General features: G+C 44.7%; 2 long non-coding RNA genes across 2 annotated transcripts in view; one reads left to right on the forward strand and one right to left on the reverse strand.

The window, feature by feature from the left end:
• The window catches only part of LOC310752045, a 90,767-nt gene extending 85,448 nt beyond the window's left edge, over window positions 1-5,319 (forward strand). Inside the window, exon 2 of the long non-coding RNA XR_014542820.1 lies at window positions 4,642-5,319. This is a non-coding gene — a long non-coding RNA (uncharacterized lncRNA). The remainder of the gene's footprint in view (window positions 1-4,641) is intronic.
• The window catches only part of LOC310751988, a 51,500-nt gene that overhangs the window by 25,651 nt on the left and 10,941 nt on the right, over window positions 1-14,908 (reverse strand). The gene's annotated exons all lie outside the window — the stretch shown is intronic.

Here is a 14,908-nt window from a genome sequence, read left to right on the forward strand (position 1 = left end):
TGAACCTAGATCTGCTCCTTTTTGCTCCTCTTCTTTCTCATTTCCTAGGGCTCTTTGGAGAATTAGATATGCTGGACTCCAACTCCCATCATTCCTGGCCCTTGGCTGTGACAGCTGGGTGTTGGATTCCAACAGTATCTGGTGCACCAAAGATGTCCCCCCAATTCCTGGTCCACATGGACTGGTGGTGGCTGTCCCGGGGTTCAGGCAGGGCCCTTTCTTGGCCTGCCTTGAGATGCCGGAGATTCAACATGAAGTTTTATTTAATGCAATATGTAGTCTATGAATCTATCACATATATTCAGAATTCTGGAAAATGAGCTTATTGTCATTTGTTTCTTCAAAGTGTATTTAACCTACATTTCTACAAAAGGCTCCAAGAAGATCTTTCAAATGCTCATTTTCTGCTCACAGGCTTGAAATCTAAAAAGCACAGCACTAAAGGAAATGGGGATGAGGAGGGCAGAGGTCCTTAAGGGTCGATATACATGCCATTGCCCAAAAACCTAATCCTTGTCCCATGGATGACAAGAACATACATGTTTTCTGTTGCTGGGGAAATGGGGGTCACAACTAAAGTGAGAAAAGCTGAGTGGGGGCACCACCAAAAGGCTACCCCAACAACACTATTGCCGGCTTATTTTTTATGATAATTTTTTTTATTGACTTGCAGATTATGCTATCATGTTGTTCTGCACTATATACCGCTATCTCTGCTTGTCGTTATTCATGGGTACTGATGGTTGTTGTTCTTACCATTATTATTACAAATTGGAGGGATGAAACATGAATAAATCGGATTAATGTCTTGCTTATCATTTCCGATCCAGCTGCATCACTCCAAAATGGCTGCTGTCCCTGCTGATTTAATGAATCTGATACCACCAACTGCTACAATCACGCTCCGCTGTCCAATTTTTTACAGGGCGAATAGGCTTGCTGGAGAGATCATAGGGAATGGGTACCCATTGTTAGAATGAATATAAATAAATTTTAAAAAAAGAAAGCACCGGGGGGGGGGGTAATGCTCAAATAAAAATGTAGCCAAAAAAAAATAAAAAATGCTGCTGCCAGTGTTGATTTAATGAATCGGATGCTACTAACTGGGGTAATTGTCATCCAAGTTCGATTTGTTGTGATTCTCCTGGAACCAATACTCTCTGCCAATTAGACATTATTCATAGTATTAAAGGGAGCACTCAGAGCAGCAGAATGCCCAGACTGGCAATTGACAAACTTGGCATGGCTTGCTTTACGATTGATGATCTCATGGGCCTAAGTGCCAGAAATGCCAAGCGTCCTGTTTGCAGGATGCCCAGATGCCTGACTCATCCATGTTTTTCTTACAAATGTGAGGCTGTTCCCTCACCCAACCTCTATTCACTAGGCTCTTCTTCTTCTTCTTCTTCTTCTTCTTCTTCTTCTTCTTCTTCTTCTTCTTCTTCTTCTTCTTCACTTTTGCTATGGAATTTAAATCCAGCTAAGGGGCAATTTTTTAATGCTTCCAACTTGTATTCCACTCGAAACATGATACAACTCTGAATGTGCATGTATGATCTTTGTAATCAATATCAATGTCTGAATTACTGCAAAGCCTTGAAGGCGGTTCTTCCTTTGTTTCTGGAATGTAAAATGTCCTCTGACTTCTTCTTTCCCATTAAACTTAGTTTCAGCATAGAACCTGTTCTCTGTGGGTTTCTTTAATGTTTCCTCCTCACTCCAACATCAACACCCACATTTTTTCCTTGCACTGATCCAGAACACTGGGCTAACTGTTATGTCTGCGTATGTCTATTATTGTAGCACCCTGCTTGTGGTTAACGCTTAGCTGGAATGAAATATTCAACGCAGCAATAGAGAAATTAAAATAATTATTTATTTGTCAGACAAATAAATGAGAGACACAGTGGTATATGGTTACCAAAGCTCTGCCCACTCCAGCCCTGATGGTCAGCACTTATATTTCCTCAGCTCAGCCCCCTTGCTCCTCCTTTGGCTGCCTCTGTCCAATCAGCCTGGTTGAAATTCCTATTGGCTGTTTGCTAGAACCAATCATAAAAGATACACCCATTTCCTATTGCCTTTTATGGGAGACAAAGAGCTATATTTCCTTCTATCTATAAATGGCAAATAAGTAGTCATATATCTTACATTTGCCTCTACAAGGCACCATAATTACCAGATCACCTCTTGCCCTCCTTGCCCTATTGCCCTCCAAAACAGATGGCTAAAACAGATGGTGCATGGTTTTTTTAATTTTTATCTTAAAAGAGATCTTGGGTTTACCTTCTCACACACCATCTATGAAATAAGAATCTAACATAAGAATCTAACATTTCTTACTTTCTAAATCCTTTGCATAATTACATTTAAGCCAATATATTTCATACATTAACATATATAGCTTTTTAGAAGGAAAGGAAAGGCCTTTCCAAAGTAAAAAAGGAACTTAATAAAAACAGTTTTGAAAGCAACTCCTTAGATCTACACCCCCCTTTCAAGCCAGCTGCTGTTTCTAAAAGCTCTTGCCCTTTTAACCTGTGGCTCAAGTCTCTAATGGGAGGCACAATAATTCTTACTATTTACCAACTCTTAATTGTAATTGTTTTTGCAGCTTGATTATATTCTGTAATTTGTATGGTCAGTGTGACCTTTTGCTCCCAGCCTGTAATTTCCTTTTACAACCCTGAAATATTGCTATAGATCAGTGGGGCCCTTGAACAGGAAGATAAACAGCTGCCAGTCTTTTAGACAGCTGGTCTTCTGCCTGGCATTTAAAACACACAAGCATCTGCAAATATATATATATATATATATTTAAGCTCATTTTAAAATACAGATCTTGATCAGATGCCTCATAATACAGATCTTGATCAGATGCCTCATTATAGTCCCCAGAGCAAAATTGCAGCATAGATTAGACACACTATGATACTACTTTCAGCAGTCATGGCTTCCCTTCCTGTTTTGAGCACCCTTAAAACAGTACAGCTCGTGGAATACTGTACTGCTGTATTCTACAAAAGCAGAATAGTCTGTTGCAAGAACCGTTCCATGCCCATTAATTGTGGGATGTCTTTGCCTGGTGACCCACAGACTGCAGCAGAATACTGGGCAAGGTTTTGCCCCGTATCTTGTCTGTGTGATGTGGCTGATGGGAAAAGCTGTCCCATAAGCAAAGGGGAGGTGAAAGCCTGCATAAGCCTGCTTCCCCTGGAGCTCAGAGCTATTTTGCTTTGAGAGCTTCCTACCTGGACACTGGTAGGACACTGGGGTTAGTGTCCTCACTGAGCAATTTTGGGTTGCTGGTTGACAGGGCTGGAAATTACTATTATTTTGCTCAACCTGATTAGCACTTGGTTGGGGTTTCTTTCACCTTTCCCTCAGTGAAATTATAACCTTCCTTGTTAGGCGGAAGGACGTTTTCGTATGAGGGCAGAAAATGCATTGGGAACTGTTAGCACACTATTAGGGGGGGACCATTAGCATCCTGAGGGGGGGATTGGTGAAGACACCCCCAATCTTGGGTTGAGTATCTGCCTGGTTGGAATCTGCACCCTGGTCCCCCATTGAGAACTTCCTTACTTGATTTGCACCATGGCAAGGTTCAACTCAGGCTGACTTCATGGGGAGGTTGAAAACCCAGCAGATCTCTTCCCTCAACGTGGGGCTTGTGGAATGATGAACTGATCCTGGTGTAGCAAAATCAACGTTCGAGGCTGAAGGAAATCTCCATGCGGCGGTGAGAAATCAAAGGGTTTTATTGCCAGCAATAATGGCTCAGTGGGATCACTCTCCAAAAGCTGAGCAAGACCAAAAGGGTGGGGCCTTCTTAATTTACATAGCTGTTATCTATGAAAGCAATACATATGCATAAACTTCCTCCAATCTAAAGTTACGACACAATACTCATTATACCATGTATGGTCTTTCCTTCATTACATATTCATTAGGCAAGGAAGCAAAGGACTCTCTCTCTAAGCAGCCCCCTCTGCACGTGAAATATACTCAGAGTCGCAAAGTGATTTCATGCTCTTTATTCAGCTCATAGTGGTGAGGAGGAATGAATGAATGTCCCCTCAAAGTATCTGCTTTATATACATTATTTACACAATGGGCTGCACATGATTGGCTAATTCCGGAATTCTACTGTAAGCCAATCAGGTTGTGGATTCACTTCTATCTGGAGCATGATTGGGTGGTTCCTGCCAACCAATCATACTGCTGCATTGTTCTAGGACCAATCAGACTGCTGCATTCTGAATCCTATTGTTCTAGGACCAATCAGACTGCTGCAGTTTGGATCCTATTCAACTCAGTACATAACAGCACGTGATCTCTTTGCATTCCTTTCTACCTGAGGGGGTGAGGACACCCTCCTTTTTCTCTAATTGCTTCTGTTTTATATATTCAATCTTCCACCCTATTTCCTGATTTATTATCATTGAAAACTGTGTTTGTAATATCTTAATGTCCTGTTTTACTGTCTCTTTTCGAGGGAAATTTGTTAATTCTTTTTCTTTCCTTTTTATGTGTTTTTCCAATCTTTCCTTGCCTCTGTTATTTATGTGGATGTCAAGGGCCATCTGCCATGGATGCTTCAAGTCTTTGATTCTAAGTGTTTCCCTCCTTTTCTTTCAGATTAACAGCTGCCGTTCAAGATGTCATCTATGAACATCGGTGTATCCATCCAGCCTCGTCCCATTCCTGTTCCTATTCCTTTTCCTTTTCCTGTTCCTGGTAGAATTACTACAACATCTAAAACAAACAGAGGCGGTTTCGGTAGAATAGCCAACATCAACTTTATGTGAATAAATGCTGGGCTCACTGCATCTCGCCTGAAATACAACTCGCGCTCTACCCCTCTGGTGACAGCTCCGTTACTGAGAGAAGGATTAACTTATTCCTCTTTTGAATCTGAACATGATCCCCAGAGGAAAGGGGGGAAATGGTCCCTGAATTGCATGTGTAGGATGAATGGCTGGTGATTGTATGGGCTCAGGTGTCAGAAATGCTGGGTCTTCCCTTCTAGACAAGCCCAAATGGACTGGCTCAAGGATCTCTTAGCATCTCTGACACTCAGGTCTACACCTCTCTGCTCAGTGCATCTTTCTGTTTTCCTCCCTTTTCTCTTGGATATGCACCTTTTTCTCCCCTTGTACCTAATGTACTTTGACCAAAATTTGTGGGACACCAAAGTGTGACTGACATACACTTGTCATTCATTGATGGATCTCTGAATATGATGCTTCCAGTTTCCCAAGAAGCTCTGTTTTTCTCTGTATACCTTTGATTAAATCACAGCAGGCAACCTTAAAACAGTCTTTTAATTATTTTACACTTCAATGCATTGTTTGCTTTTATTCTTATTCTTATTATTTTTTGAATTTATATATTTCCCTATACCAGGAGGTCTCAAGGCTGTTCACAGAACAAAATCAAAATATAAAACCACAAAATATATAAACAAGATAAGAGCAACAACCCAATAACCCCCCAACCCACCCCCACACATTTTAAAAGGGCATAGGATGTCAATCAAATCAACCAAAGGCTCCATTAAAATGGAACATTTTTGGCTGGCACCTAAAGGTGGATAATGAAGGCACCAGGAGAACTTTCCTGGGGAGAGCATTCCACAGACGGGGAGCCACCATAGAGAAGGCTCCGTTCTCGAGTTGCCACCCTCCAGACTTCTCAATCTCCCACCCATCTGGTCTAGGGAACCACCCACTAACAGTGTCTCAGTCTTTTCTGGACATCATACAGGGCAACCAAAGCAGTTTCTGTGCCAAAACTGTTCCTAATCCTCGATTGAAATGGATCCAGAAAAGCAGTTTCTTCCGAAAACGCCTTGTTCTGGTCTGCGACCACTCGCTCCAGAACCTTGCTCAGGAAAGGGAGATTAGCAACTGGCCTGTAGTTAGTTAGGTTTTCCGAATCCAGGGCAGGTTTCTTAAGGAGTGGTTTTACCACTGCCTCCTCCAATCAGGCAGGGACCACAATTGCTTAACTTGATGTCATGCAACATAAAGTTATGTTAACATAAAGTTAAGAGCAACAACCCAATAACCCCATAATGTTAACATACATTATGTCATGCAACTGTCCTCCCACTACAATAAATCTCACCTATCTGTATCACCATTGGTTGTGGTTCCATTGAGTTTCCTTTTATTAGACTTGATCCGTCCATTTCTCCTTTGATCTGAGCTCTCTCTGGAGAGCAGTCTGTCTGAGAACCTTAGCAAGGTCGTTTCATTTTGTTAAGAGGCAGAAAGCTGCGAACATGCAGGACCCTTGCAGCAGACTCAGTGGGTCAAAAGATATACGACCCAACAAACTTTAACAACATCCTAAGGAAATGTGGGACATTCCAGGATGAGTACATTTCCAAGCACAATTCAAAGTGTTGGTGCTGACCTTTAAAGCCCTAAACGGCCTTGGTCCAGTATACCTGAAGGAGTGTCTCCACCCCCATTGTTCTGCCTGGACACTGAGGCCCAGTGCTGAGGGCCTTCTGGCAGTTCCCTCACTCCAATAAGCCAAGTTACAGGGAACCAGGCAGAGGGCCTTCTTGGTAGTGGCACCCTCCCTGCGGAACACCCTCCCACCAGATGTCAAAGAGAAAAACAACTACCAGACTTTTAGAAGACATCTGAAGGCAGCCACCCCAGCCCAGCCCCACTTCCCAACCTCAATCTTTTTCTTTCCCAACCTCCCACGTTTTGTGGTGCAATTTATCTTTCAGAGTAAAATACCCCACCCCACTACACACCAACAAAAAGTATCATGTTTCTCAGGGATATGGATCAAAGCTGGGTGTTAGCTCAGGAGTGAGGGGCAAGTATTAATGAAACCCACAGAGAACAGGTGCTATGCTGAAGCTAAGTTTAATGCATAAGAGGAAGAGGAACATTTTCATTCCAGAAACCAAGGAAGAATTGCTTTCCAGGCATTGCAGTAAGGTAAATCAAACATTGATCTTGATGAGAGAAATGGTACATAAACATTCAGAGTTGTATTATGTTTCTATAGCATTCAAGTGCAATACAAGTTGAAGGCATTAAAAAAATTGCCCCTTAGCTGGAAATAAATTCCATACATAGCAAAAGCCCAGAAGAAGAAGAAGAAGAGGTTGGGATCAACACATCCTAGGAAGCAGTTGCATGTTTGTAAGACAAACATGGATGAGCCAAGCATCTGGGAATCCTGCAGACTTGGTGCGCACCAAGGCCCATGAGATAATCAGCCGTGAAGCCATGCCAAGTTCATCAGTTGCTGGTGAAGCCATTCTGCTGTTCTGAGTGCTTCCTTTAATAGCATGAATAGCGTCCAGAGCAGCCGTATCCCAGGCCAGTTCCAAAGGAGGATGTGCCACCACAGGCGGTGTGTCCTCCCACACGAACTGGCTCACACGTGGTAGCGAGTACTGCTCCTGGGATGGTCACACAAACTGGAGGTGGCTGGATGCATACTTCCGATGGTGGTACCTGAGTTATGCAACCAACCCTGGCAGCAGGATTTATAGCGAGGCTACTTGATGACACTCCACCACCACTTGAACCCCAAAAGTCCCCACTTCCCCCCAAACCCCCAAAGCCACAACTTGATTTCAGTGAGCCCAGATAGCCAACTGGGTAACAGCAGGAGGAATTGTAGCCATAGGTCATTTTGGAGTGATGGGTACTGGATCTGAAATGATGATGAGCAAAAAATTCATCCAATTTATTCATGATTCACGCATCCAATTTATAACAAAACAACAGCCATAACAACAAGCCCTACCACCAGCAGTGAAGAAGGAGGAGAGGAAGAAAGGGAGATTATAACACAATCTGCAAGCCCATTTAAAAAAACACCCTATCATTAAAAAATCCCAAGCCAGCTATAGTGCAGCAGTCCAGCATTGGAGGCCTCTTGGTGGTGTCACCAACGGGTTTGTCTCCCTTGCGACCTCATGAGATGGTCTTCTTCCAGGCAGCTTCCCCCTTTTGGAACACATTCCACACTGCTGTGTGTGTATCTCCTTATGATAGATAGACTTTGAGAAAAGATCTAAAAGCATTCTTGTTTACCCTTGTCTGTTCTTGCGAACCCGGAAATTATTACATTTTCATGCTTTTCTTTTAGGTTTCTAGGAGTTGAAGGTTGTCCAGACCCCTCAGAATAAACTATGAAGGGTATGAGAGCACAGGAAAACTCAAAGAAATGTAAGATATTAATTCTGTTATATATTTGTGTCCTTCCCTTTCTCGAACACAAACCCTTTTTCTGGATGATACCATTTTTTGTTGTGTTTATCATACATTGTTGATTGTTGAAGAAGAAGAAGAAGAAGAAGAAGAAGAAGAAGAAGAAGAAGAATTTATTATTTATACCCCGCCCATCTGGCTGGGTTTCCCCAGCCACTCTGGGCGACTTCCAACTGAATATTAAAAACAGTACAGCATCAGACATTAAAAACTTCCCTAAAGAGGGCTGCCTTCAGTTGTCTTTTAAAAGTAAAATAGTTGTTTATTGCCTTGACATCTGCTGGGAAGGCGCTCCACAGGGCAGGCGCCACTACCGAGAAGGCCCTCTGTCTGGTTCCCTGTAACCTTACTTCTTGAAATGAGGGAACCGCCAGAAGGCCCTCGGCGCTGGATCTCAGTGTCTGGCCTGAACGATGGGGGTGGAGACGCTCCTTCAGGTATACTGGACCGAGGCCGTTTAGGGCTTTAAAGGTCAGCAACAACACTCTGAATTGTGCTCGGAAACGTACTGGGAGCCAATGCAGATCTCTCAGAACCGGTGTGATGTGGTCCTGGCGACCACTCCCAGTCACCAGTCTAGCTGCCGCATTCTGAATTAATTGCAGTTTCTGGGTCACCTTCAAAGGTAGCCCCACGTAGAGTGCATTGCAGTAGTCCAAGTGGGAGATAACTAGAGCATGCACCACTCTGGCAAGACAGTCTGTGGGCAGGTAGGGTCTTAGCCTGCGTACCAGGTGGAGCTGGTAGACAGCTGCCCTGGATACAGAATTAACCTGTGCCTTCATGGACAGCTGTGAGTCCAAAATGACTCCCAGGCTGCGCTCCTGGTCCTTCAGGGACCCCATTCAGGACCAGGGAATCCCCCACAACCGCCTGCCCCCTGTCCCCCAAAAACAGTACTTCTGTCTTGTCAGGATTCAACCTCAATCTGTTAGCTGCCATCCATCCTCCAACTGCCTCCAGGCACTCACACAGGACCTTCACCGCCTTCACTGGTTCCGATTTAAAGGAGAGGTAGAGCTGGGTGTCATCTGCATACTGATGAAAACCCAGCCCACTACAAAAAATATTAAATAAATATCTGACCATTGATAGCCCAATGCCTTCAGTGGTCACATATTCATATTCATCTTCATGTTTAGTTCTAATCTCATAATACCCAAAAAATCCAATTTCTTGTAATATTAACTTTTCCTCTAACTCCCATCATCCCTTGGCCAAATTGGCTGAGCTTGATGCTATTTGGAATGCAACAGCCCCCTGGCAGCCACAGGTTTCCCACCCTTTCTCCAGCAACAGAAAGGAGGTATGTTCTGTCATCCATGCCACAGCCCTTAAGATGTTTTGCAATGGATGGTATATGGCCTCGTAATAACCTCTTCCTTCCTTACACTCTTCCCTTTGATGTTATGCTTTTTCAGTTCCAAAGCTAAACTTACACCAAGAAGCAAGTTAAGGCTTAAAGGGCCCCTGCTAAAAATCCAGAGAGCCCCCAGCACCAGTCCGTGTGGACCAGGAATAGGGTGGGGGTATCTGTGAGCCTCCACGTGTTGTTGGACTCCAAGACCCATCAGGCCCTGCTGGCAATGGCCAGGAATGATGGGAGTTGTAGTCCAGCAACTCTGGGAGGACCACTGATATTCCATGTCCCTCCTGTAGACACGACTGAACTAGGTGGAGGATTGCTCTGACTCCATATGAAAGGAGCCTTCCTACATAGCCAAAGTGCCGTAGGAATGACAAAGAAGATGAGCAAGGAGAGGCAGGTCTGGGTTCAAAGAAGGAGACAAAGAGAGTGAAATTTGGAAAGGAATAGGCAGCAAAAGGCATGGAGTTCTCTCACTTACCAAGGTCTCAGGAGAAGTACTCAGGTGAAGGTGAGAGGAGCTGTTGTTCGAATCGTGGGCAGCAAGTCCTTTTATACAATTCCAGGACTGCAAGTCCCTCCCTTGTAGACGAAAACTGCCTTCAGGTGTCCTATCCTCAAAGGCCCTGACTAATTATTGGAAGCGGACTTCATCCAGCCATTCCTGAGCCGCCTTGTATTCATTAGCATGTGTTTTATCCAATTCCATTCCCCTTTCATTATCCTCCTATTTACTCCTTTTGATGATTAATTATGATACCTTTTACGATTGGTGTCACCCCCTGCTTCGTAAAGAATGCATGCTTGTCAAGGCTTCAAGCCCCCTTTCCACTGAATTCTAGAGATTTGTGTAAACCCCATCTTCCCACGCTGGGATGGGTTTATCTGTTTTAAAAAGCCATTTTAAACTTCCCTTATAATCCCTACATATGTTTGCTTTAAACAAAGCCCTCCAAATTGAATTCAGTGGACATCCGTCTCAAAGGGAGCTTCCTTAAGCAAAGTCAGCCATTGGTGCATCTAGCTCAATATTGCCTAGACTTTGACCCTCCAACTTCCCCGAAATGCATTATGAGCAGCAGTGCCCTTGCAAAGGAACAGCGCACAGTATTGAATCCTCCACTTTACTGCTTGAGAGTGGAGGATTCAATCCTGCTTGGGGGTCTACGTCCAAAGGGCATTCCCTGTGTCTTCCTGCCTCCTTTGCTCTTTCTGGGTGGGCTCACCCAGGGTGTTCCAGGGCTGTGTCCTCCCAACTTAACCATGATCCTCCCAAATGGGCTCATTTCAGGGAAGGTTTGAACTCTGAGTGAATCCAGTGAACAGCCTCACTATCTAATCCAGCTTCCTGTTCCTCCAGCCAGATGCCTATGGGAAGCCCACAGGAGAACTGACTCCGAACATCAACAAGCAACATATCGGCTAATAATATACAGTGGTATCTCGGGTTAAGAAATTGATTCGTTCTGGAGATCCATTCTTAACCCGAAACTGTTCTTAACCTGAGATACCACTTTAGCTAATGATGCCTCCTGCTGCTACCGCGACACCGCCACACAATTTCTGTTCTCATCCTGAAGCAAAGTTCTTAACCTGAGGTACTATTTCTGGGTTAGCAGAGTCTGTAACCTGAAGCATCTTTAACCCGAGGTACCACTGTACTGACAATATTTTTATAACACTATACCCGCGGCGGGGTGAGCTCCCATCGTTCGGTCCCAGCTCCTGCCCACCTAGCAGTTCGAAAGCACTCTTAAATGCAAGTAGATAAATAGGTACCGCTTTATAGCGCGAAGGTAAATGGCGTTTCCGTGCGCTGCGCTGGTGCTGGCTCGCCAGCTGCAGCTTCGTCACTCTGGCCACATGACCCGGATGTGTCTTCGCACGGCGCCGGCTCACGGCCTCTAGAGCGAGATGAGCACGCAACCCCAGAGTCAGACACGACTGGCCCGTACGGGCAGGGGTACTTTTACCTTTACCTTTACTGTATCAAAATTCATAAACAGAAGACTAATAATAATAAATTTTATTTATGCCCCGCCCTCCCCGGCCAGAGCCAGGCTCAGGGCGGCTAACCAGTAAAATGACAGTAAAATCATAATGGGGGGGGGGGACCCAATTTAAAATACAGGTTAAAATGCAATTTAAAATGCAGCCTCTTTTTAAAAGTAGCCCATAGATCAAAACCATAAGGGGAGGGAAAACATAAGGGTCAGACTGAGTCCAAACCAAAGGCCAGGCAGAACAGCTCTGTCTTGCAGGCCCTGCGAAACAATGTCAAGTCCCGCAGGGCCCTAGTCTCTTGTGGCAGAGCATTCCACCACGTCGGGGCCAGTACTGAAAAGGCTCTGGCCCTAGTTGCGACCAATCTAAACACCTTGCGACCTGGGACCTCCAAAATGTTGTCATTTGTGGACCTTAAGGTCCTCCGTGGGGCATACCAGGAGAGGCGGTCCCGTAGGTACGTGGGTCCTAGGCCGCATATGTGCATGGAGTCACAAACTAATAAGAATCAGATAGATTTTCCAAACCAGGAATGGTAGGATTGGTAAGTCACTGTCAAGGATCACATAAAGAGGGGCAGAATGCCTTTCCACAGTCAATATCCTATCCAAAATGTAGCTGGAAGTAAGTTGGAGCACGGTGGTGCTATGGGCACAACACTACAAGTGTGAAATGATGGGTGCTCCAAACTTTGCAATAGGGTGTATAACATCTCATGCCATCCAGCACTTGATATTTAGCCGATTTTTTGGAATTCTGGTAGAATTCAATCTGCCTTTGGAATTCAATCAACCTTTCCCTCCAATGAGCAAAGGGTCGGGTATACATGGTCCCACCTCCCCTATTTAGTCATCATGACAGCACTACAAAGTGGCTTGGGATGAGCGATATTGACTGGCCCAAGGTCATGCGCTGAGTTTAATGGCAGAGTGAGGATTTGGACATGAATCTCCTAGGCTCTAGCCCTACACACACACAAGGACATCATTGCCCAGGTGTGTGAGTGTATGTGTTTGTGTGTATTCCTTGTCTCTATATAGAGAGACAGTCCAGGAAGCTTGAAAGAAATGTCATCGAAAAAGAAAAGCACAATGTAAAAGCAAGAGAGGGAAGAGTTATCCCGCCCAGCAACTTAAACTCATTCTGAAAGCCAACTTTGATGGAGGAACAAGGTTTGGAGCATGAATGATCCATCTTTAGCACTTTGCATCCTGTCTCTTTGCTTTGGGGAGGCCATAAAATTAAGTAAAAATACTCAGACATAAGCAGTCTGAGCTGCTAAATGGTCCAGCAGCGCTGCTTTGATTTCTTCAATATTACAGGGTAGCCATATGCAGTCAAAACAAGTAGGTGGGACAAGATGCTCAGATCTTTACGGATGTATTGCTCATTGACTACTGTGGGAATTATTAAGGCTGGAGTTAATAAATGAAAAACAGCAGGTGTTTTTACTCAGACACCCGTGGATAGTCACACGTACCACCTCAGACTTCCATATAATAGTCAGGTTGGCAGCTAATTTGGGTCAAAACAAACCAACCGCTTTGTAAGTGAATATGTCTGTCTGGGGCTTTGAGCAGGACTGGGGAGCAGACCTCGCAAGCACCCCCAGGGCTTTGAGCAGGAATTCCCAGAATTACTGAAGCCACCCTGGTTTCTGACTGGATCCTGGGATGCCCTGGTTTGGCTCCTGCTGAAGACACACATTTTGGTGGGCCACACACCCCAATTTTCCTATTGGAGGGTTTGAGGTAGCCTTTCCCAGCTAGGCCTATGTTTCCTTCACAAGCCATAGATGGAATTGCTGTCAGGTATATTCTATTGCCATGGTGAGTTGTGAAACTGGAGAGACTGTCATGGGCACCACAACTGTGCATCCCAAACCTCTACTGCTGCTTACATTAGAAGGCTTCTGGCACAGAGAAGGGCTGTGGATCAGTGGTTTAAAAAAAGGGCACCGTCCTAGTTCTGTCTTATCAAAGTCCTGCTCGTGTCGCTCTTTCTCCCTGCTTCTCCCCCCCCCCAAAAAAATGTCTTCTTTGGAATGTCAAAAGCTGTTCTGTTTCCCCCGCCCTTGCCCTCATTCTTTGCCCCCACCCACCCAAACATACATCCATTCGTCGTTTTGTCTTTGTACAGCCTCTGTTTATTGAGATACTGTCCTGTTTATGGTTGGGTTGTTTTTTTGGGGGGGGTTATTTGTTTATTTTAATAATATAAAAAGTGTGTGAATTGAAAGTGGGGAGGGGAACAAAACAGGAAAAACAGCCCTGCTTCCTAAACCTCTACCCCCCCTTTTTTTGAGAAGCCAAATACTTCCTCCCCCCAATTGCTTGGGTACCAACCCGCCCGGCATGAGTGGGGGAGGTGGCGGGGCTGGACGGTGTTCTCTCTCTGCAATAGGTTTGGAACTTGAAGCTGCTGCTAAAAAAACCCAAAACCGTGACATCAATAAAACCGGATAAAAACACCATCAAAAAAAGAAAAGAAAAAAAGAAGTGCATCACACACAGAAGGTCTTGGGTTCAATTGCCAAACACCTCCAAGTAGGACTGAGAATTGGATCCTAGCGGAAACCATGGCGGACAGCTGCTTCTCAATTTGTGTAGACCAAAGGTGTGCAACATAGTGCCCTCCAGATGTTGTTGGACTATAAGCCTTCTCCATTGGTCAAGCCTTGACTGGCGCTCCTCTCAAGTCCTGGCCAACTTGTGGAACATTTGAATGGTCCAGGCCATTGACACATTCACTCCTGAGCACCCTCTCCTGCTTTGTGAAGACTGCTTGGGTCTCTGTTATACTCCAGAGCATGGGTAGGCAAACTAAGGCACAGGAGACAGATCCAGCCCAATCGCCTTCTAAATGCAGCCCATGAACAGTCTGGGAATCAGTGTGTTTTTACATGAGTAGAATGCGTGTTTTATTTAATACACATCTCTGGGTTATTTGTGGGGCATAGGAATTTGTTCATTCCCCCCCAAAAAAATATAGTCTGGCCCCCCACAAGGTCTGAGGGACAATGGACCAGTCCCCTGAGGAAAAAGTTTGCTGCCCACTGACCAGAACATAGGACAATGAAACAAGCTGGGAGATGGTTTGAATGCAAATGGAGGTCAATGCAGATAATACTGAGAACGTTTAATGGGTGGCTTCATAGACTGGATGGATGGATGGATGGATGCCTGTACTTGTACTTGATAGTCTTATACTCCCTCTGAAGGAGTGGGTATGTAGTTTGGGGGCAATTCTGGATCCATTTCTATATCTTGAGGCTCAGGTGACC

This window comes from Podarcis filfolensis (genome assembly GCF_964270895.1).
Source record: "Podarcis filfolensis genome assembly, chromosome: 16".
NCBI lineage: Eukaryota > Metazoa > Chordata > Lepidosauria > Squamata > Lacertidae > Podarcis > Podarcis filfolensis.